Below are 7,562 nucleotides of genomic sequence, written 5' to 3'. Positions count from 1 at the left end.
CATTCTGAAGGAGATCAGCCCTGGGATTTCTTTGGAAGGAATGATGCTAAAGCTGAAACTCCAGTGCTTTGGCCACCTCATGTGAAGAGTTGACTCATTGGAAAAGACTCTGATGCTGGGAGGGATTGGGGGCGGGAGGAGAAGGGGACGACAGAGGATGAGATGGCTGGATGGCATCACTGACTCGATGGACGTGAGTCTGGGTGAACTCCAGGAGTTGGTGATGGACAGGGAGGCCTGGCGTGCTGCGATTCATGGGGTCGCAAAGAGTCTGACCCGACTGAGCGACTGAACTGAACTGAACTGATAACAAGCAATGGAGCAATTGGAAAGAAGGGAAATGGCATTTATTGGTTACCCATTATGTGACAGCTACATACTTTTTTCCAGGTATGCATTTTGTTTTAATAAATAAAGCATATTCATGGCGTAGATCTTAAATCACACTACAAACATTTATAGGCCAAAACAGGTAACAGTGAAGCAGCTACTGCTGGAAGGAATGTGGCCTCACATGCAATTCAAGCCCAAAGAGCAAAGACCTGACTCCACCAGAGCCCACCATATACTGGCGCTTCCAGGCTAGACACTGGACCAGAGGAGAACAGGAGACTCAGAGACATTCATGCACCCACCATGTGACCCCTTGCCTTCTTACTGCAGAGCCAGCAGGAAGCTGAAATCTCAGATATGCTAGAGGAAAGTTTCCTGATCATATTAAGTAAAACTCTCCCATTGTTACCAATCAGCCAGGGGTATTACCTACAGAAGGGTTGTTGTTGTTCAGTCACTCAGTTGTGTCTGCTCTTTTGCAACCCCATGGACTGTAGCCTGCCAGGGTCCTCTATCCATGGAATTCTCCAGGAAAGAATACTTGAGTGGGTTGCCATTTCCTTCTATCCACCAATAAATACAGAATATGAGAACAGCAAAGAGGAAATTACAGAGGTCATCTTGTTTCTTCAAATGTCAGAAGCATCCATGTCACAGCAGTAGATGGACACTACCTCCCGTAGGCATAGTCCAAACACTTCCTGTTGGCATTTGCACCAAACAAGGTTCCCTATACTTCTGGCATCATCTGCTAGACAATGAGGTCCAGCCAGCTTTTGAGGATATTGGGAACATTGATTTTGCAATCCCTACTATAGATTGCAACCTTGCCAGCTATTTCCTCAGGCAGGTAGGCCTTCGGATCATTGTAGACATTAACATCTCTTCTGGTGGTGATTTTTTACACAGACATTGCTTTTGCACTGCTGCCTTCACCAGCAGGAAATCTTGTTTTTCTGCAAAAATGACCATTCAGGGCTCCAACAACTGGTACAAGCCAAGGAAGATCAGGCCATTCAGCAGCAGTTGGCACCTGGCTCTATCTTTTACCATTCTGCTGAGTCAGTATCTTTAGGTTTGTGACAAGATCATCCATCTTTCAGTCTGACGATTTTGAGCCTCACGTGACTCATCAGACTGGACATCTGAATTTTCCTCTTCTGCTCAATCTGCTTTTCTTTCTTCTCATAACATTCCATAATCTTCGTTCTTTACGCTTGCACAAGCTGATCTTTCTCAATGTTGAACTCTTCTTTTGCTTTCCTGTCTATTCTGCTTCCTCCTTGACTTCGTCAATAAAGTCATCATGTACTTAATCAGCTTCTGCATGTTGGCATCACTGACAGAACAGATGCTGATGAGCAACCAGGAGAGGAAAGCTGCCACTTCAGGCCTCCTCTGTTTTGTGGTACTACATATTTCACATGTGCTAGCATGAGTAAAGCCCATGGAAATTACAATCCAACCAGTTACCCCCATCTTATAAATGAGGAAATTGAGGCTCCAAGAAATGAAAAGACTTCTCTAGTAATGCAGTCAGAAGATGGTGGGCCCATGTTAAGAATTTAGGTGTATCATCAATGCTTATCTGCTTGCCACCAGTATGAGTTCATCCCTGGTGTTAGTCCTGGTTCTGCTACTCACTAATTTTTCTTGGACATCTCACCTCAAATGGAATCCATCTTCCTAATCAATAAAATAACTGGTGTCTTCCCCTACTGTTTTCATAATTTATTATACTACAGAAGTATGATAGCCCATTATATGCACATTGGAAATTAGAAACAAAATGGAAAAAACTAAATGCAATATTGCTGTTGTTGTTCAGTCACTAGGTTGTGTCCCACTCTTTAGGACACATGGAATATGCACACCAGGCTTCTCTGTCCTCCACAGTCTCCCAGAGTTTGCTCAAATTTATGTTCCACTGGGTTGGTGATAATAGCTAAACATCTCATCCTCTGCCACCCTCTTCTCCTTTTGCCTTCAATTTTGTCCAGCATCAGAGTCTTTCCCAATGAGTTGTCTCTTCACAACAGGTACCCAAAGTATTAGAGCTTCAGCTTCAGCATCAGTCCTTCCAATGAATCTTCAGTGTTGAATTCTTTCAGGATTGACTGGTTTGATCTCTTTGCTGTTCAAGGGACTCTCAAGAGTCTTCTACAGGACCAAGTTTGAAAGCAGCAATTCTTCAGTGCTCAGTTTTATGGTTCAACTCTCACATCCATACATGACTAATGGAAAAATCATACTTTTGACTATACAAACCTTTGTCAGCAAAATTATGTCTCTGCTTTTTAATACACTATGTTTGTCATAACTTTCCTTCCAAGGAGCAGGAGTCTTTTAATTTCATGGCTGCACTCACTGTCCACGGTGATTTTGGAGCCTAAAAAATAAAATCTGTCACTGCCTCCACATTTTCCCCTTCTATTTACCATTAAGCGATGAGACCAGATGCCCTGATATTAGTTTTTTGAATGATGAGTTTTAAAAAGATGAGCCATCTTTTTCACTCTTCTGTTTCACTCTCATCAAGAGGTTGTTTAGTTCTTCTTTATTTTCTGCCATTAGAGTGGTATCATCTGAATATCTGAGGTTGTTGATATTTCTCCTAGCAATCTTCATTCCATCTTATAATTCATCCAGCCCAGCGTTTCACATGATGTACTCTGCATAGAAGTTAAACAAGGGTAACAATATACAGCCTTGTTGTACACCTTTTCCAATTTTGAACTAGTCCATTGTCCCATGTCCAGTTCTAATTGTTGCTTCTTGACCTGCATACATGTTTCTCAGGAGGCAGGTAATGTGGGCTGGTACTTCCATTTCTTTAAGAGTTTTCCACAGTCTGTTGTGATCCACACAAAGGCTTTGGTGTGATCAATGAAGCAGAAGTAGATGTTTTTCTGGAATCCCTTGCTTTCTCTATAATCCAATGAATGTTGGCAATTTGATCCCTGACTTCTCTGCCTTTTCTAAGCACAGCTTGTACATCTGGAAGTTCTCATTTCAGCTACTGCTGAAGCCTAGCTGGAAGGATTTTGAGTATATCTTAATAGCATGTGAAATGAGCACAGTTGTACAGTAGTTTGAACATTCTTTGGCATTGCCTTTTTTGGGGATTGGAAGGAAAAATGACCTTTTCCAGTCCTGTGGCCATTGCTGAGTTTTCCCAATTTGCTGACATAGTGAGTCCAGCATTTTAAGAGTATCATCTTTTAGGATTTTAAATAGCTCAGCTGGAATTCCATCATCTCCACTAGCTTTACTCATAGTACTGCTTCCTAAGGCCCACTTGACTTCACAGTCCAGGACGTCTGGCTCTAGGTGAGTGACCACACCATTGTGATTATCTGGGTCATTAAGACCTTTTTGATATACTTCTTCCATATATTCTTGCCGCCTCGTCTTAATCTATTCCACTTCTATTACATCTTTACTGTTTCTGTCCTTTATTATGCCCATCGTTGCATGAAATGTTCCCTTGATACTTCCAATTTTCTTGAAGAGATAGATCTCTAGTCTTTCCCATTCTATTGTTTTTCTCTATCCTTTGCATTGTTCCTTTAAAAAGGCCTTCTTATCTCTCCTTGCTATTCTCTGGAATTCTGCATTCAGTTGTGTATACCTTTCCCTTTCTCCCTTATCTTTCATTTCCCTTCTTTCCTCAGCTATGTATAAAACCTCCTCAGATAACCACTTTGCCTTCTTGCATTTCTTTTTCTTTGGGATGATTTTGGTCACTGCCTCTTGTACATTGTTATGAATCTCCATCTCTGGTTCTTCAGGCAATCTGTCTATCAGATCAAATCCCTTGAATTTATTTGTCACTTTCACTTTATAATCATAAGGGATTTGATTTAGATCATATATGAGTGGCCTAGTGATTTTCCCTAGTTTCTTCAATTTAAGCCTGAATTTGGCAATAAAGAGCTCATGATCTGAGCCACTGTCAGCTCCAGGTCTTTTTGTTGCTCACTGTATAGAGAAGGCAATGGCACCCCACTCCAGTACTCTTGCCTGGAAAATCCCATGGGCAGAGGAGCCTCGTAGGCTGCAGTCCATGGAGTCGCTAGAGTCGGACACGACTGAGAGACTTCACTTTCACTTTTCACTTTCATGCATTGAAGAAGGAAATGGCAACCCACTCCAGTGTTCTTGCCTGGAGAATCCCAGGGATGGGGGAGCCTGGTGGGCTGCCATCTATGGCGTCACACAGAGTCGGACATGACTGAAGTGCTTAGCAGCAGTATTGAGCTTTTCCATTTTTGGCTGCAAAGAGCATAAACAGTCCGATTTCAGTATTGACCATCTGGTGGTGTCCACATGTAGAATCATCTCTTGGGTTGTTAGAAAAGGGCACTTGTTATGACCAGCATGTTCTCTTGACACAATTCTGCTAGCCTTTGTCCTGCTTCATTTTGTACTCCAAGGCCAAACTTGCCTTATTCCTGGCATCTCTTGACGTCCTACTTTTGCATTCCAATCCCCTGTGATGAAAAGGACATCTTTTTCAGTGTTAGTTCTAAAAGGTCTTGTAGGTCTTCATAGAACCATTCAACTTCAGCTTCTTCAGCATTAGTAGTTGGGGCATAAACTTGAATTAGTATGATGCTGAATGATTTGCCTTGGAAATGAACTGAGATCATTCTCTTGTTATTGAGGTTGCATCTAAGCACTGCATTTGGACTCTTTTGTTTACTATGAGTGCTGTTCCATTTTTTCTAAGAGCTTCTTGCCCACAGTAGTAGATACAATGGTCATCTGGACCAAATTTGCCCAAGCCCATCCATTTTAGTTCACTGATTAATAAATCAGTATTCAATCTTTCCATTTCCCACTTGACAACATCTGATTTACCTTGATTCATAGACCTAACATTCCAGGTTCCTAGGCAATATTGTTTTTTATAGAATCAGACTTTATTTTCAGACACATCCACAACTGAACGTCATTTCCGCTTTGGCCCAGTTGCTTCGTTTTTTCTGGAGCTATTAGTAACTGCCCTTCACTCTCCCCCAGTAGCATACTAGACACCTTTGGACTTGGGGAGCTCATCTTCTGCTGTCATATCTTTTTGCCTTTTCATACTGTTCATTGGGTTCTCCAGACAAGAATACTATAGTGAGTTGCAATTTCCTCTCTCACTGGACCACGTTTTGTCAGAACACTTTCTATGACCCATCCTTCTTTTGTAGCCCTGCAAGGCATGGCTCATAGCTTCATTGTGTTATACAAGCCCCTTCGCCATGACAAGTCTGTAATCTATGAAGGGGAAATGCAATATGCCACTCTAATAAAAGCACCATAAATATTTTGCTAAGATTCCTTTCTGGTACATAGGAAGGTAAAGTTTCCTTCTTGTGTCACTTCATTTTAAAGAAAAATAAGTGGTCGTATCTTTATGGGACCCAGACCAGATTAGAAAAATAAAAGAAGAGAGACAAAGAGAATAATGACATTCTAAGAGTTCTCTTTATCTTAGTTATTTAGGTTTCTTTGCCTGGGGCTTCCCTGGTGGCTCAGATGGTAAAGAATTCACTTTCAATGCAGGAAATCTGCGTTCGATCCCTGGGTAGGGATGATCCCCTGGAGAAGGGAATGGCAACCACTCCAGTATTATACCCTGGAGAATTCCATAGATAGAGGAGCCTAGCAGGCTACAGTCCATGGGGTCAGTCCATGGGGTCACAAAGTGTCAGACATGATTGAGCACTAACATTTTGTCTTGTGGTTGCCTATCTGTGAAGCAGGACTGACCTATGTCATTAACACACACACACACACACACACACACACACACACACACAACAGCTTTATGAAAAAACAAACTGATTTGATTCTAAGGGCCAAGAAGAAAGAACAAGCTGAAATCAGGATTGCCAGGAGAAATATTAATGACCTCCGATATGCAGATAACACCACCCTTATGGCAGAAAGTGAAGAAGAACTAAAGAGCCTCTTGATGAAAGTGAAAGAGGAGAGTGAAAAAGTTGGCTTAAAACTCAACATTCAAAAAACTAAGATCATGGCATCTGGTCCCATCACTTCATGGCAAATAGATGGGGAAACAATGGAAACAGTGACAGACTTTATTTTCTTGGGCTCCAAAATCACTGCAGATGGTGACTGCAGCCATGAAATTAAAAGACGTTTATTCCTTGGAAGGAAAGTTATGACCAACCTAGACAGCATATTAAAAAGCAGAGACATTACTTTGCCAACAAACATCTATCTAGTCAAAGCTGTGGTTTTTCCAGTAGTCATGTATGGATGTAAGAGTTGGACTATAAAGAAAGCTGAGCACCAAAGAATTGATGCTTTTGAACCATGATGTTGTAGATGACACTTTAGAGTCCCTTGGACAGCAAGGAGTCAATCCTCAAGGAAATCAGTTCTGAATATTCATTGGAAGGACTGATGCTGAAGTTGAAACTTCAGTCTTTGGGCAATGGATGTGAAGAACTGAATCACTGGAAAAGACCCTGATGCTAGAAAAGACTGAAGGCCGGAAGAGAAGGGGAAACAGAGGATGAGATGATTGGGTGGCATCACCAACTCAATGGACATGAGTTTGAGCAATCTCCAGGAGTTGGTGATGGACAGGGAAGCCTGGCGAGCTGCAGTCGATGGGGTCGCAGAGAGTCAGACATAACTGAGTGACTGAACTGAACTGAAGAGGAAAGAACCTAACCTGAGGGAATAGCCACAGGGTAGATAAAGAGACATTAAGGAAGGGGGAGAAGAGAGCAGCCTGGACAGAATACACTCCTTGTTCTACATCCAAATAGACTCATAATGAACCTAAAAGTGACTTGAGGCAAAAAAGCAAAGGAGTGTATTGCACCATTCTCTGGCCCCTGTGTGTGCATTTGATAGTCTTAGGCTTTGTTGCAACAGATTGAATGCCCTTCCAAAAATTAAGGGCATGGCAAAGTGGTTATATAATTTATCTTGGAGACTAAGAATAAATATATACATATATATCAAACATATAAGTATCCGTACAAGTTTGTGATTTGCCTCTGCTTTTGTCATTTAGCAACACGAGCATATTTAATATAATTATATAGCCTTCACAGCCCTGACTTTAATGCCTGAATAATGTCCAGTTGAATAAGTATACCAACCAGTTTACTTAGTCATTATTCTATTTTGAGACCTCTGAATATTTCCACCTTGTATGCGAGTGTAGCAGTGTGCTCAGTGAGGCAGTCTATAATTTT

At 41.6% G+C, this 7,562-nt stretch overlaps 1 pseudogene; it reads right to left on the bottom strand.

Annotated features, from left to right (window-relative positions):
- Positions 1 to 1,003: 1,003 nt before the first annotated feature.
- On the bottom strand, positions 1,004 to 1,812 carry LOC104998266 (annotated as a pseudogene).
- Between the last annotated feature and the right edge of the window lie 5,750 nt (positions 1,813 to 7,562).

The sequence above is a fragment of the Bison bison genome, unplaced genomic scaffold, assembly GCF_000754665.1.
Source record: "Bison bison bison isolate TAMUID 2011002044 unplaced genomic scaffold, Bison_UMD1.0 scf7180017864326, whole genome shotgun sequence".
In the NCBI taxonomy this organism is placed as follows: Eukaryota; Metazoa; Chordata; class Mammalia; order Artiodactyla; family Bovidae; genus Bison; species Bison bison.
Note: the sequence above shows the minus strand (reverse complement) of the source record. Positions and strands in the feature narration are given on the sequence as shown.